Genomic DNA, 16924 nt, shown 5'->3' on the forward strand with positions numbered 1-16924 from the left:
GTCATGTTGTACTAATGGAAAAGTTAGGGTGGCACACTGGCACAGCTGGTTTGGATACTGCTTCACAACGCCAGAGACTCAGGTTCGATTCTGACTGTGGGTGCTGTCTGTGTGGAGTTTGCCCGTTTTCTCCCTGTGACTGCGTGGGTTTTCTTTGGGTGCTCCGATTTCCTCCCACATCCCAAGGCCATTTGGGATTATAGGTTAATTGACATCCATTAAAAAATTGCCCCTAATGTGAAGGGAATGGATGCAACAATGGGATAACATGGAATTTTTGTGAACGGGTGATCAGTAGTAGGCGTGGTCTTGGAGGGCTGGAGGACGTGTTTCCCCACAGTATCTGTAGTTTAGACAAAAATACAAAACGGAGGCAAATTCATAGAGTGGGAGAAATGACCATTTCTGATACAGAAAAGAGGGAATTACCTGAAGTTATCAAGTGTGGAAAGCTGCAGAATGCACAGGCAGGAGAGGTGGGTGTTGTTCCTCAAGTTTGTGTTAGGCCTTAAGGTCTACAAGAAGCCACAGACTGATAGTACTTTATGTTGCTTGATTATGAAGTTTGCTCATTAATACTGATGTCTGGATGGGTGAATGTAGCCACTGAATAACTGATCCTCAGATTGATCTCACGCCCCTGCTTCATGAATTATTCTCAAATGGAGTAAGGGGTCTTCAACTGTGCATATCTTCCTCAGGTGAGTTAAGGGGAAATAAATTGGTGTTCTTGTACTGATGTTTGACTTGGAGCTCATACAATAAATGTAGATTTAGGTTTATTATTGTGACATGTACCATGGTACAGCAAAAAACTTTGTTTTCCATGCTAAGCAAATGAATCATATGTATATACATAAATAGATACAATCAGTTCAAACTCAAGTACAATGGACAAGATACAGAGTGTGGAATGTAGTTCTCAGCATATGGGTGTCAAATAAGGAAAACCTTTTGAAAATGCTGAGAATTTTATGTAAAAATAGAAAATGCATCAAACACTCTTCAGGGAGACAGTGTCTGTGGATGAAGAATCTGAGTTAATGTTTCAGATCATATATTTGACGGCAATGTGCAGCATGGTCAAGTGTTCTGCTTTCGGCATGGCTCACAAATGCAACATTCTTCCAACAGAGTTTCCAATGCATTTTTGGGAAATGGTCAAGGAAACTGAGGCAGGGAACAAAAGAGATCTTTTCTTCTTGCACAGTTAACCTGGGATGCTTCCAAATAGAGCCCCCATTACTCTTTCCAAAGCGTGCTTCAAATTGGTTGTCAGGCAAAGTGATAATTGCCACAGTGACAGAATCACATCCTGAGACGCAGACACTCTGGAAGCAGAAATCAATCTTGTGCAGCTAATTATTCAAGATTTGCAGAACTGTCAATTAGTGGCTGGCACTGCATTGATTGCAGGCTTGCAAAGGCAGAGGCAGGTTCCAATTAGTTGTAATCATAGGGTCTGATGGTTGCTGTTTGGTGCTTGTGTGTAATATCACAATTCCTCGTGAATGGGTCACACGATTAAATGAGCTCATTGGGTTGAGGACAGCAGTGGGACGAGTCATCTGATGTACGTTAGTCATGGGGAGTGCCGGCTAGTTAGCCCGAGGCTAACCTTTTGTCTAGTGTGGTCTCCAAAAGCCTGGTTTGGCACAGATCAGTCCGGTGTGTCACAGATCTGTCCAGCTTAGCCTGGACGTATCTGGTGTGGCCTGGATTTGGAATCGTCCCGTATGGTGCAAGTTTTCCCAATAAAACAGGAATAAGAAGAAGGATCCCAACCTGAAACATCACCTTTCCATGTCCTGATGCTGCCTGACCCGCTGAGTTACTCCAGCACTTTGTGTCTTTACAGGTTCAGTCCAACCCTGCCTTTAGCACTGTTGGATTACACCTCGTAACGTGGTTCTTTGCCCATAATATCTTAATTAGCAAATATCTATTAATCAACTTTTCAGTTTTCACAGTAGCAACACAGAGAGTGGTGAATCTGTGGAATTCTCTGCCACAGAAGGTAGTTGAGGCCAGTTCATTGGCTATATTTAAGAGGGAGTTAGATGTGGCCCTTGTGGCTAAAGGGATCAGGGGGTATGGAGAGAAGGCAGGGATGGGATACTGAGTTGGATGATCAGCCATGATCATATCGAATGGCGGTGCAGGCTCGAAGGGCCGAATGGCCTACTCCTGCACCTATTTTCTATGTTTCTATGTAACAATATTTTTGGTGAGAAAGTAGAAAATGTTAACAACCTCTTCCTATAAAGGTACAATCAGTGATTGTCCAAGGAGAGCTAGACCCTGATTTTAAAGCTGTGCTGTCAAATCTGTATTGTGCCACAAGACAAAATAGATTTTCTCTGTCTTCTTGATCAATTCTTGTTCACTGTGTTAAAGACCACATTGTATCCTGTTCCTGTCGACTGAACTCCATTGCTCCTTCTCTGGCTCAGTTCCATATTAATCAAGGTAAAACAAAAAGTACCTTTGATGTGATACAAATGACTTGGTTGTGACATCCCCTGCCTCACAGTTCAAGATTAGAAACCTTGGACAGACACCAAGGTTCAAGACCAAATCTCCACCTAGAGATTCTGGGACAGCACATGGAGGGACACTAGTGAATGTGAGAATCCCACCAGTCTTGAAGAAGAGTCTTGACCCAAAATATCCACTGCTCGCTTCCATCTGCAGATATTGCCCGACCCACTGAATTCCTCCAGCAGTTTGCTTAACTGCTGAGATCATATAGTGCTTTGTATGTTTGTTACATGTACAGAGATGTGAAGCTAGACATTGCGTCCTTTAGACTATATATGGCACGTATACCCAGTGCTTCTACATTAAGTCATAAGGTCAGTGTCCATGCATTTACAGTACTACCTCACTTCTGCCAGTGATGGATCATAGACCACCAAGGTGTCAAGAGTGTTTAATTGTCATATGTACCAAAATAGAATAATGAAATTCTTACTTGCAGCAGAACAATGGGTTTGTAAACACTGTACTCAATAGATAATATAATAAACAAGTTTTTAAAATGGTTCAACAAATAAAATACCCAATATAGTGCAAAACACAGGGCGGCATTGTGGAGCAGTGGTAGAGTTGCTGCCTTACAGCGCCAGAGACCCAGGTTCCTGTCTACGGGAGCTGTCTGCACAGAGTTTACACATTCTCCCTGTGACCTGCTTGGGTTTTCTCCGGGAGCTCCGGTTTCCTCCATTCCTCCATTACTTTAAAGACATACAGGTTTGTAGGTTAATTGGCTTGGTAAAACTGTAAATTGTCTCTAGTGTGCAGGATAGTGTGTTCGTCTGCGGGGATCGCTGGTTGGCACGGACTTGGTGGGCTGAAGGGCCTTATTTCCATGCTGTATCTTTAAACTATACTAAACACAGACAAAGCCCGAAGTTTCTAGTGCAACCAATAGAGTTTGGAGTTTAGTTGGAGTTCGTAGTGGTCAATAGCCTGATGGTTGTTGGGAAGAAGTTGTTCCTGAACCTGGACGTTACAGTTGGACGTCACTGCATGGCTATGATTATCCAGCTGTGATTGGAAGTCACTTTTCCCTCTGCAAACGTAGGGAGTTAACATGGATATCGTTCCCCTGAGACTTCCTAAACAAAAATGCTTACTCCAAAAATATTTGCACAAACAATTGTTAGGGATCTCAATGTGTGTGCACTGGGAGCTCCCTGGCGTGATGGCATTCTCCCAGTGTGGCCAGGTCTCCCCTGAGTGCTGTAGCTGTCCTCGTTGTGATTCGGTTCTCACCAGTGTGTACGGGTTTCCCCACCTGGTGACACATAGGTCTTCCCTCACTTGGTACACGTCTCTCTACCGTGGTACAGATTTCCCCAGAGTGCAGATCTCCCTGGTGTGCTACCGGTCTCCTGACACTCTACACATCACCCAGTGTGAAGCAAATCTCTCAGCTGTGGCAAGGATCTCTCCAGTGTGGCACCGGTCAATACTGTGTGGCACCGGGTGTGACCAGTGTTGCACAGGTCAGTACAATTTGGTACAGTTGTGTCCAGTGTGGCAAGGATCTCTCCAGTGTGGCACGAGTGTGTACAGTGTGGCACGGGTGTGACCAGTGTGGCACGGGTCTGTGCAGTGTGGCAAGGGTCCGAACAGTGTGGCTTGGATTTGATTCAGGCCCCCCTGAATCCAGTACATGCCTTCCAGGGCCATGCAGTGGATCAGAGCTCCATCATGTGTTACACTTCGCCTTGGTAAAGCGCAGAGCATGTCTGTGTGATCAAAACAAAGTATGTTGCGATCAACCCGATGCTATGTAGTGCAGTTCATTGTGGCGTTTTGGGTCGTGACCCTGCCTCATGGTTCCTCCAGCAGTCTGTATTTTGCTCCAGATTCCAGGATCTGCAGTCTTCTGTGGCCCCAAATCCAGCTCGAATCAACCGTCCTGGACAATGTCGCGATGGACTGTCTACCTTGTTCCAAAATAAAACTAATTTGGCCAAACATTCATTGTGGATCAAGAATGGACATACAGATCTGAAATTAGGAATGGCATTTTGCATGAATGTGGTGTGAGTGGGAATTATCCACAAAGAGACTGTAAAATATACATTGGGGTATTGTGCAAGGCCTATGTTTCTGGATAAAAATAGATTCTAAATACAGTGGAAGAAATTGTGGGCATTACATTCTGACATTTGTACGTGTTTAAGATAAGTATTTATTCAAATTCTGGAAGGTCTGCTCTACAATTATGTTGCTTGAGGCAGAAGCTTTGTGACATTTTCCAGCAGAGTTGTTGGAAAGAACAGTCTAGTTTAATTACTACTGTAATAATACGACAGGCAGATTTCAAATAAACACGTATACATCAATACCATACTTTCTGAGTCTCGCATTTGGAAAAACACAACGTGTGGTTAAATCGAAGTGCTAATGACTAATTGACTTTCCTTTCCAACGACTCCACTGCCAACAGCCCAAAGGGTACGAGGCTCAGAGATGTGCACTTGGAATGGTGGCCACTACCAAATGATCTTGGGTCGCCTGCGTGAGGCTGCCAAGAAAGGCAGGCAAACAGCTGACGTGATTAGCAAACCATCTGGCTGGAATCATTCAAGTAGAGAAATGGGGAAAGTAAGGTTTAATGTGGAAACAAGGGACTACAGATGCTGATTTACAACAACAAAAAGGCACAAAGTGCTGGAGTAACACAGCGAGTCAGGTAGTATCTCTCGAGAACTTGTATAGGTGACGTTACAGGTCGGGAAGAAAACGTCTTCAAAGTAGGCATACCTGTCTGAAGAAGGGTCCAACCTGAAACTTCACCTATCCATGTTCTCAAAGGATGCTGCCTGACTTGCTGAGTTACTCGAGCCCTTAGCGTCTTTTTTCACGGGGTTCCTCGGCTTTAAGATCTGCCGGCTAACCTCAAGCAGAATAGGTTCATTGTATCTCGAGCTGGCTATTCCCAGTATTGGGTTTGTACTGAAGAAGTCAGTTTTAAAATGTCCAGCTAACGAACTGAACAGTTAACATTGGCTACGCACTGAAACCAATGCATTGAGCGACAGCAGGGGATATCCACACTGGCCCAATTGTAGTTTTTGGTAGAGGAACTTTATTTTGCTTCTGCCGTTGTTTCAGTTTTAAACATGAAAGTAGATATAAAAAGATAAATTAAGGACTATAAACCCTAAGTGAGCGATGGGAAGAGATCCTATCCCAAGGGGTATGCGTGTGAGTGTGTGTGTGAGTGTGTGTGCGAGTGAGTGTGTGTGAGTTAGAGTGTGTGTGTGAGTGTGTGTGTGTGGAAATATGTATGTGCGAATGAGTGTGTGAGAGAGTGTATGTGGATGTGTTGGTGTGAGTGTGTGTGAGTGAGTGTGAGTGTGTGTACATGTGTGTGAATGAGTGAGAATATGTGTGTGTGACCATTTTGTGAGCAGATAACATTTTTAAGAACCCATTGAATTTCAATGCAATCCTTAAGAATGTGTTTCCCATTTCAGTTGCTACTGTGTGAAGCACATTTGAATCTTGATACATACTTAAGTCATTTGCCAAGGAATGTTTTTCTTGGACCTAAGTTCCCATAAACATTTGATAAATATAGCTGTTTGCAATGTTTTTGTGCAGCAGCCCATTTAATCATCCATTCAACTATCCAGTTTAAAGATAAACAACAAGAAAAGCACGAAACAAAGTGATTGAGCTGGTCGAGATCATGCTTGTGTCTCTGTTCCATTTGGTTCTGAAGGTTAACATGAAGTGGAATGGCTCATATTTTGTCCAGTTGTTGATATTGGATAATTACCCACAGCCGGTCAAATGGGAAGAGTTTTGTCCCATTGAGGTCCTAGATGAGGGGAGTTCATTGAGGTTTTGGACAATGAAAGTCACCAGAAGCTAAATTCAATAGCGCCCAAAAATAGACCAAGTGACTGTGATGCACAATTAGCCGGTAGCTGATTAATGGTAGACTGTACTGCCTGCTAGTTGCAGTGATTGCAGTTTCCAGCTAGTCCCGATTGTGGGGTTAGTTGGATGGCAGCCACAGCTCGTGATCTATAAGATGGATGATGAGACGTCATATGGGCAGCACGGTGGCGCAGCTGGTAGAGTTGCTGCTTCACAGCGCCAGAGACCCGGGTTCGATCCAAACTATGGGTGCTGTATGTGCGGAGTTGCACGTTCTCCCTGTGACCGCGTGGGTTTTCTCCGGGAGCTCCGGTTTCAATGATTCAATGATAGTTTATTGTCACATGTACCTAGGTACAGTGAAATGCTTTTTTTTGCATACAACCCGGTAAAATCATACAGCACACCTGGAGGCAGTGCAGCGAAGGTTTACAAGATTAATTCCTGCAATGAGGGGATTGACATATGAGGAAAGGTTAAGTAAGCTGGGACTCTACTCTTTGGAGTTTAGAAGAATGAGAGGCGATCTCATTGAAACGTATAAGATCGTGAGGGGCCTTGATCGGGTGGATGCACCGAGGATGTTCCCAATGATCGGGGAGGCTAGAACTAGGGGACATAGTTGCAGAGTGAGGGGGGGCTCTTTTAAAACTGAGATGAGGAAGAACTTCTTCACCCAGAGGGTGGTTAGTTTGTGGAATTCACTGCCCCAGGGAGCAGTGGAAGCAAAAACGTTAAATATATTTAAGTAAAAAATAGATGGTTTTTTAGCTGCCAAGGGGATAAGGGGCTACGGGGAGAGGGCAGGGATATGGACCTAGGTATGGTTAGTATAGTAGACCTGAGTGATCTCCTGGACAAGTGTCGATCGCCTGGATTGGGGTCGGAGAGGAATTTCCCGGATTTTTTTCCCGAATTGGACCTGGGTTTTTATCCGTTTTTTTGCCTCCCCCAGGAGATCACGCGGTTCTTGGGGTGGAGAGGGGTGATAGCGGTATAAAGGGGAGGGTAGTGTCTTGTGTTCTGTGTCTTGTGTCTACTGTTTGTGGGTAAGTGTGTCTGTTTAGTGTTCAGCCATGAGTGAATGGCGGTGCGGGCTCGACGGACCTGGTGGTCTACTCTCGCACCTACTTTCTATGATTCTATGATTCTATGAAATGTACGAGCCATCGATGGTTGGCATGGACTCGGTGGGTAGAAGGGTCTGTTTCCTCACTGTATCTCTAATCTTAGCTAAACTGAGCTAAAGTATTTGTAAAGAGCTTCATTACAGCTGCAGTGGATGGAGGCAGGCACTCTAGAATTGATTCTAACCTGGGATATGGAACAATACAGGAGAGTGCACCTTCCACAGGGTGTAGTCTCATTAATAGGAGGCAAAACGAAAAGACAGAATTGGGGTTACAAATACTATACGAAATGATGGAACTTTATTTATCCCAGTAGGGAAATTGGTCTGCCAACAGTCATAAAACACAAGATATATAAAACATGAAATTAAAGTGGGTTTAAGGTGCATCAGGTGATAGCAGAAAATGGTGCAAAAGGTCAAGGCAGGAGTCAAGCCTGGCGATCTGGAATCAGTGTTCCATTATGAGGAATGGTGCAAGGGAAGAGCCTTCTAACGCACCCATGCCTGACTTGGAGCGGAGCATTAACACCAGAGAAAACCTTGCTGCACCTGCTGCCACAGAACATACCATTGGCTTGATGCAGTCATAGCAGCGGCAAGAAGAAACTAACCAGTGACTCGCCGAGTTGTTGGTACATTTATGCCTCATTGGTTGTGTGTTCTTGTTGCTGAGTGTGCATTCAGTTGCATGAGACTCCGATAACCTCAGTGTTAATCTCCAAAATGGCATCACTGGTGTCAGATCATCAGTATATACAGATGGAAGTCATGACTTACTTACTCCACCTGCATGTCTTTACCCTTCACCAACATGGATCACAGTGCCTCAAGTGAGCGTGCAAGTCAATTTTGCTTTGAATAGGTTTGGGTCCCTTGAATACAGTGAATTGTGCTTTGTGCTGGAGTGAATGGGATGTGGTTTAGGGCCATTGAGAGGGAATAGAAGGCACGGATCAGGCAGCATCTCAGGAGAACAAGGATAGGCGATGTTTCGAGTCGGGACCCTTGTTAGTTTAGTTTAGTTTAGAGATACAGCGCGGAAACAGGCCCTTGGACCCACCGAATCCGCGCCGACCAGCGATCCCCGCACACTAACAACAGCCTACATACAGAAGGGACAATTAAAAAATTTACAAACCAATTAGCCTACAAACCTGTATGTCTTTGTTGTGTGGAAGGAAACCAGAGATCCCGGAGAGAACCCAGGCAGGTCACGTAGAGAACGTACAAACTCCGTACAGATAGCGCCCATAGATAGGATCAAACTGTGGCGCTGTAACGCAGCAACTCTACCCGCTATGCCACCGTGCTGCCTCTTCAGACTGAGTATACAGGGGGGTGAAGAAAGCTGGGCCAGGACAAAGCCTGGCAGGTAAAAGGCTGATACAGGATTATTTCATAGGCAGATGGTTAGACCCCCAGTATCTTATTATATTCCCTATACACTCCCAACTCTGCAGACAAATTCTGCTGTCACTCCATTTACAAGATTGCAGATGACACCACTGCAGTGGGCTGGATATCGAATAATGATGAGACAGAGTAAAGGAAGGAGACAGAGAACATAGTAACATGGCATCATGGCAACAACCTCTCCCTCAATGTAAGCAAGAAGGAGCTGGTTAAAGGTCAGAGATGAAATGACAGAACGTGTGAGACAAAAGGATTGAAGAGTTTTGAATTGTGAAGCTGGAGGAAGGAATATAGGTAGAAGGGGAGAGGGAAGGGGATATGGTTTCATGAACAGTGAGAGGGAATAGGTGGTTTACTGCACAGTGGGTGACTGGATGTGGTTTCGTGCACAGTGACATTGAATGGTATGTGGTTTTACTGCACTGAGTATTATCCAAGGACAATGAATGGAAAGGGTTTGGATAAATTTCACTTGGATCAATTTCTCGTTGACCTTGAGCCAAGTACAGTGAACATATCTATGTTGCACTTGCGTTTGTGAGAGGATGCTGCAATTCTGCTGAGGGCCGGTTGCAGATACAGTCTGGATTTGATACTGTTATCATTCAGAGTATTTTCTAAATGCATCAGTACCCACTGAAAATCTCACGTGATGGCCTAATTCAAAATTTGCATAATAGCTTCTGTTTTGTTCTTTGCTTTAATGGGTTCATTAAGTGTAATACAAGCATCAGAACCGCTGAGTAATCACATTGTGCAGGACTGGGTTGAATATTTGATCTGATGACTTTACAAATGTCAGATTGTCTTGGTTGAATGATGAAACATGAGGCGTTCTAATTATGTCTTTCACCTAATGGCATTTTTTCTAACCTCCCCAAAGAAATAAAGATATCCTTGCGTGTTCAAAAGCTCGGAAGAAATGACAACATTTAATATGCATTGCAGATTGTTATGCAATGCCTGCCTAGGCTAGTGTAGAAAGGAACTGCAGATGCTGGTTTATACCAAAGATGGACACAAAGCGCTGGAGTAACAACGGGTCAGAAAATGGATGGGTGGCATTTCGGGTCGGGACCCTTCTTCAGACTGAAAGTAGGGGGGAGGGTGGAGGAGGTAAGAAAAGGCCACAACAAAGCAGGGCCCATAACAAACGACCAAGGAAGGGTAGACCCCAGAATGGCCCATTATTGGCTGGAGAAGAGGTGATAACGAGGGTGCAAACAGTGGAACTGGTAAGACGACTAGTTTAGTGAAGGGGGGGGGGGGGGGGGGGGAGGGAGAGAGGGAAGGCCAATTACCTATAATTAGAGAAATCAACGTTCATACTGCTGGGTTGTAAGCTGCCCAAGCAAAATATGAGGTGAAGTTCCTCCTATTTGCGTGTGGCCTCACTCTGACAGTGGAAGAAGCTCAGGACACCAGGTTGCTGGGCTCCATCAGAACTCTGGGCCAGTTGCCTGTGAACAGAAGCCCACTCCCACCCAGCCCACCACCACCCCGTACTTTACAGTGTTGACGCCAATGGTTGTCCCCATGCTAATGTCCCCCAACCTGGTGGATATCTGGATGCAGACAACTCCATTCGTGCATGGCAATTTACCATGAGTCTGCACTGTGCCCTCACTCTATATTCAAACAATGTTTCCAGGTAAACTTTAACCTCTCCTTATATATTCCTCAAGATAATTATCAACACCGGTGTCCCACAAGGATGCATTCACAGTCCCTCACTGAATTCCCTATACACTCCCAACTCTGCAGTAAAATTCTGCTCCAACTCCATGTGCAAGATTACAGATGACACCACTGCAGAGGGCCGCCTCTCCAGGTATGCAGCCTGACCCACTGAGTTATCCAGCATCTTGTGTCTAACGCCACAGAATAGTTGGCCAAAGGGCACATAGAATAGAGTGGAGGCACAAAATCTATGAATTAATCTGGCCATTTGCTGACTGTGTCTGGTGACAATTTTAAATTTCTGGAGCTGTTTTTTTTTCTCTTAATATCTTGGGGAGAGACATCTTGTAGAGGCCAATAAACTGCCAAAGACCAAGGAGAGTTACAGCCAGTGCTACCATCAACGTTTGCTATTCGTTCTCTGCTCCAGACCCGCATGTGCTTTGGATATTGTTAAAAAAAAAATCCCTGGCAGTATTTTGACGGAGAGCATCAGAGTTCTCCCTGATGACCTGGCCAATATTTATTCTTCAATGAACATCACTGAAACAGATTGCAGTTTGAGGGAACTTTCTATACCCAAAACTGGCTACTGCTGCTTTTCCTATGTTGCAACAATGACTGCACTACAAAATATTTGAGCCTTGGGCATTGAGGAATCATGGAAGATGCTACCAATCTCCTCGTCAGATCTGGCTTCCATTAAACAGTTAAAAAATATATCAATTGTCATTGCCAATTGTGTATATTAAACCTTTAGTCAACGACAAAGGGACTCAATTTTATTTTAAACTGTTTAATGGAAGCCCGATCTGGCATGTGGAGATTGGTATCACTCTGTGGCTCCCTGTAAGATGTACTTTGTCATTCGCACTAGTGATTGTCATAAGTTCATAAGGAATAGGAGTAGAATTAGGCCATTCGGCCGATCAAGTCTACTCCGCCATTCAATCATGGCTGATCTATCTCCCTCCCAACACCATTCTTCTGCCTTCTCCCCATATCCCCTGACACCCGTACCAATCAAGAATCTATTTATCTCTGCCTTAAAAATATCCACTGACTTCGCCTCCACAGGCTTCTGTGGCAAACAATTCCACAGATTCATCACCCAGTGACTAAATAAATTTCTCCACATCTCTTTCCTAAAATTAACAGCATCCTACACAGACTAGCGACAATATATATTTGTACCAAGCCAATTAACCTACAAATAGTATGTCTTTGGAATGTGGGAGGAAACTGAAGATCTCGGAGAAAACCCACGGAGAGAACGTACAAACTCCGTCCAGACAGCACCCATAGTCGGGATCAAGCCCAGGTCTCTGGCGCTGTAATCGCTGTAAGGCAGCAACTCTACCGCTGCGCCACTGTGGCGCCCCATTGATCACTGTTTCAGCTTTATCGAAACAGAAAGTTCCATATGGTAAGTGGATAATGAGCTGGCAGAAGAGGGGAAAGCTAGGTGTTATTTTCATGATCTGTCATATCTCACTTTCTAAAGCACAACGAGAGATCAAAAGTGAGGACTTGCAGCAAGCTCCAAACATGTCCTTTGTGGAAGACTAAATCATCTTCCCCGGAATTTAAGGAAATTAACATAATTATAGCCTGCATGTGGAGAGCAGAATGTATCGCTGTTATGTGCTGACTTTGAATTACAAGGTAGACACAAAATGCTGGAGTAACTCAGCGGGACCGGCAGCATCTTTGGATGGAAGGAACGAGGTGATGTTTCGGGTCGAGTCCCTTCTTCAGACTGAGGTTACAAAGTGATGACTCCACTAAAAAGGGGGTTTTCATAATACAACCATTTGTTAAGATCTCTGTTCAACAGATACCTTGCACTTTCTGGGATGTTTATGAAGTCTTCTGTGCTGTTACTGTTTCCGTATTCCTGTTTTCCAAAACGTTCTACTTTTAGACACCTTGACAAATCAGCAGGTTATGGGCAAAAATAATTGATTAAGTGGAAGATTATGAACAATAATTTTCCGCATTTGGTTCTTCAGACCACTTGCCACACATTCCAATAGTATTGGTAAGCTTGTAGCTGTGGTCTTGTCATTTTCCATGCTGATAAAAATCATTCTTGGTTAAGGTTTGAGAATGACTCCAAAATTGATTTGATTTTACCTCAGCGGGCCTTTAATGCCTCTGTCCCACTTAGGAAACCTGAACGGAAACCTCTGGAGACTTTGCGCCCCACCCAAGGTTTCCATGCGGTTCCCGGAGGTTGCAGGTGGTTGCCGGAGGTTGCAGGTGGTGGAAGCAGGTAGGGAGACTGACAAAAAGCTCCAGGAACCTCCGGGAACCGCACAGAAACCTTGGGTGGGGCGCAAAGTCTCCAAAGGTTTCCGTTCAGGTTTCCTAAGTGGGACAGGGGCATAACTTTGTCGGAAGGGACTAATGTTTACAGTGCATGAGTAGCATAAGGAAAACTAATTCCTTTTCTTGTTAATGTTTACTAAGACATAACTACTTCCTTATTTATTATTTCTAATCTGGGAACAGGGGTCTTATTCCTAGCTGTTCTCCATGCTCCGTGAAGATTTCAGAACACTGTTGCAGGATCTTGATCAATTGGGAAGGAGGACTGAGGAATGGTTAATGGAGTTTAATACATATAAGTGCGAGGTATTGCATTTTGAGAAGTCAACCAGGGCAGGACCTTCACAGTGAATGGCAGGGCCCTGGTGAGTGTTGTAGAGGTCGGAAGGATCTCGGAGTGCAGGTACATAGTTCCTTGAAAATGGCGCCACAGGTGAATAGGGTAGTCACGGAGGCTGTCAACACCTTGTCCTTCAACAGTCAGAGCATTGAGTATAGAAGTTGGGAGGTTATGTTACAGTTGTACAAGACATTGGTGAAGCCACATTTGGAGTATTGTGTTCAGTTTTGATCACCCTGTTACAGCAAAGATGTTGTTAAGCTGGAAAGAATGCAGAGAAGAATTACGAGTATGTTGCCAAGACTTGAGAGCCTGATCTATGAGGCTGGGACTTTATTCCTTGGAGCACAGGAGAACGAGGGATGAATTTATAGAGGTGTATAAGATCATGAGGGGAATAAATGGGGTAAATACACAGTCTTTTACCCAGAGTAGGAGAATCGAGAACCAGAGGCCACCAGTTTAAGGTGAGGGGGGAAAGATTTAATAAGAACCTGAGGGGTAACTTTTTCACACATAGGTTGGTGGGTATATGGAACGAGATGCCAGAGGAGGTAATTAAGAAAGGTACTGTCACAACATTTAAAAGACATTTGGACAGGTACATGGAGAGGAAAGGTCTGGAAGGATATAGGCCAAACACAGGCGGGTGAGACTATTTCGTTCAGACCGAAAGGTCTGAATGACAAATAAAGGATTCAATTCAATTCAAAAAAAAAAAATTTGTATAGCTGGGCCAAAGGGCTTATTTTCATGATGTCTCCATCAATCTATCAGGTGGAGCCTTCCTTTCCTGTCACAATCCAAAATCAAATAAGAGTGCAGATGCTGCAAAGCTGAAATAAAAGCTGATGATGCTGGAAACACTCAGAGGTCAGGCAACATCTGTGGTGAGAGAAAAACGCAATTAACGTTTTAAGTCAACGATCCCTTCCGAAATTGTTGGTTATCTGTCATCTTTTTGATTAGCGCTATGCTGAACAACGTTTCATTTCCAATGCTGTCTGTTCCACATGAATTCAGTTTGTCCGTTCACACTGCAGCAAAGCAGGGCAGCAGTTCACAGAGATGGCTTCTCAGAGACTACAAGGCATTGACAGAAATCAATGGTCCAGCCAGCAACCTCCCCTTATTCCCAAAAATAAATAAGTACAAAGGGAACATGCGGCAACAAACGTCATCTTCTGCTCCCAGGATGAATCCCTTACATCATTCAATGTTTATTATCATTAAATTGAATCTCTAGTCCCCCTCTCCCCTGACTCTCTGTCTGAAGAAGGGCCTCGACACCCATTCCTCCTCTCCAGAGATGCTGCCTGTCCCACTGAGTTACTCCAGTATTTCATGTCTATCTTCTGAATAAAACGAAATGTTGGTGAGTAACATTACAGTCAAAGCAACATTGCCCATTCATCGCTAACGCCCAAGGGAAAGTGTACTCTCAAATGGCCCAGACTTTGGGCCAGAACGGATTTCCTGGTCAAACAGTTTACTGTCATTCCCTGTTGAAGCTTACATGTGGTGAGCTTGCAGGTTATGAGGCATAAGGCATAAGAAAAGTCTGAATACGTGCAGCATGCTAAGTGGAGATCAGCCGCTCGTATTCGCGCTTGGGTAGATTACAAGCCGGCGGTATCAGCATTGAATTCTCCAATTTTAATAACGCACTCATTTCTCCCACGTTCCCGCCCATCCTTCATCCTCACTGTCCCCTTCCACCTATATCGCTCCCTCTGGCTTTACATTTCACTCCTCCTCTCATTATCTGACACCCATTTGTTTCCTTTTCATCTCTAGCCTTTGTCACTTACTGTACCCATCTGCCAATTGAACCACCCCTCACCAGTATCCACCTATCTCTAGCCAAGCTTTGTCCTGCTCCCACATCTTTTTCAGCTTTCTCTTCCCCCCCCCCCCCCCACCCCCACCCCCCCCACAATAATCAGTCTGAAGAAGCCGAAACATAGCCAATCGATTTTCCTCCACAGATGCTCCCTGGCCCACTGAGTTTCTCCTAGCACATTGTGTTTGGCTCAGAAAAACACATTTGCACAAAATAACAGCACACGCAAACACACACATACAATAAAAAACAATGCACACACACAAAAGAACACACTTACACATGCACACACATGGTAAAACACACACACACACACTTGCCTGCTTTCAGGTTTTCTTATTAAACCACAATGGGTTTCATTTTCGGCTGCTGAAAAACGTGACACTAGGAAAGATCAGGAAAAGGTTAATACCACCTTAGACCCTTAGGTAATCTGTGGCCTCGGCACCCAGTGAAGCGGGAGGATGATGATGAAATGCCAGTGGCACAGACTGCTGCTCATGACACAATGCACTCCATCCAGAACACTGTGTGCTTCTTGTGGAGCTGCACAGCTGCGGGGCAAAATCCTAAGAGCTCGTGTTTGCTGAAAGGATGCTGCACAAACACAGAGGCTTATGAGGATGATGTCATGCCTAACGGGAGGTGGAAACAGAGGGTCAGGGACTGTTTGTTGTGCCCAGCAGAACAATGTGGGCAAGAGTAGGTAGGTGTGTGCCTGCCATTCCAGACCCCCTGATTACAGTGCATTAGCCTATTATGGAAGCAGGCTGATGTCATAGGGATTGAGGCCAAAACCTCTGTGTTTAGTCTCCGTTTTTGTACAATAGGCGATGTGGGTTTTTTGGGATTTATTTGCACATACAGGGAGCTGTGTAGAAGTTGCTTCATTCATCTCCCTGAATAGAATTGCTACAACGCAGCTTAAAAGCCAGCTCTCTTGACAATCAAACAGGGTTTTTGAGCAATATAAAATGAAATCCACAAAGCAGGCATGTGTGTGCCCTTCCATGTATGTGCGTGTGTACATGTGTGTTATTTTGTGTGTGTGCGTTGTTATTTTATTAAGTAAAACTGCAAGCAGGCATATGTGTGCTTTTCCATGCATGTGAATGTGCACACGTTTGAATTTTGTGTGTGCGTTGTTATTTTAATAAGCATACCTGAAAGCAGGCGTGTGTGTTTTTCCATGTATGTGCATATGTACGTGTGTTAATGTGAGTTAATGTTAGTGTGTGTGTGTATGTTTTCCACATATGTGCATGTGTTAATGTGTTTTTTTTTGTAATTTTATGTGTGTGTGTGCATGGGTCTGCATCTATTTAGTGTGTCTGCACATTGTGTGTTTAGAATCTATGGCTTGCTCTTCCTTAAAACATATTGTGTGATTTATTAAAAACATTTTTTAAAAGGACCATTTGGTCTTAATGGAATGGACGTTGATTCCTGGTCTGCATCTCATTAGAGACAGCTGATCCCCATCAGCGATGAAGTCATCTTCTCTTTTCTGCTGCAAGGTTACCACAGTGCCGGGACGTGGAGGCCCATTATTGACACCGGCTGTGGTGGGCTGCTGGCAAGCAGGCTAAGCCATTGATTGCAAATGCTTGTTACGCCTGCCTGGTCTGACACTTTCTGTTTCTGTGCTCAAACACACCACGCTCGAGGCCCAGACAGGTTAAAGCATGGCAACACAGGGGTTGTTTTATTTTACTGGAGAACCGTCAACTCGAAGCCTTCCATTTCACCTGGACTTCTAGGTTTTAAAATTTGAACCCAC

General features: G+C 44.4%; 1 protein-coding gene across 2 annotated transcripts in view; it reads left to right on the forward strand.

Moving 5' to 3' along the window:
* The window catches only part of LOC116984806 (dual specificity protein phosphatase 8-like), a 194206-nt gene that overhangs the window by 96364 nt on the left and 80918 nt on the right, over window positions 1-16924 (forward strand). The window lies entirely within an intron of this gene.

Source organism: Amblyraja radiata, chromosome 20 (assembly GCF_010909765.2).
Source record: "Amblyraja radiata isolate CabotCenter1 chromosome 20, sAmbRad1.1.pri, whole genome shotgun sequence".
NCBI classification, from domain to species: Eukaryota; Metazoa; Chordata; class Chondrichthyes; order Rajiformes; family Rajidae; genus Amblyraja; species Amblyraja radiata.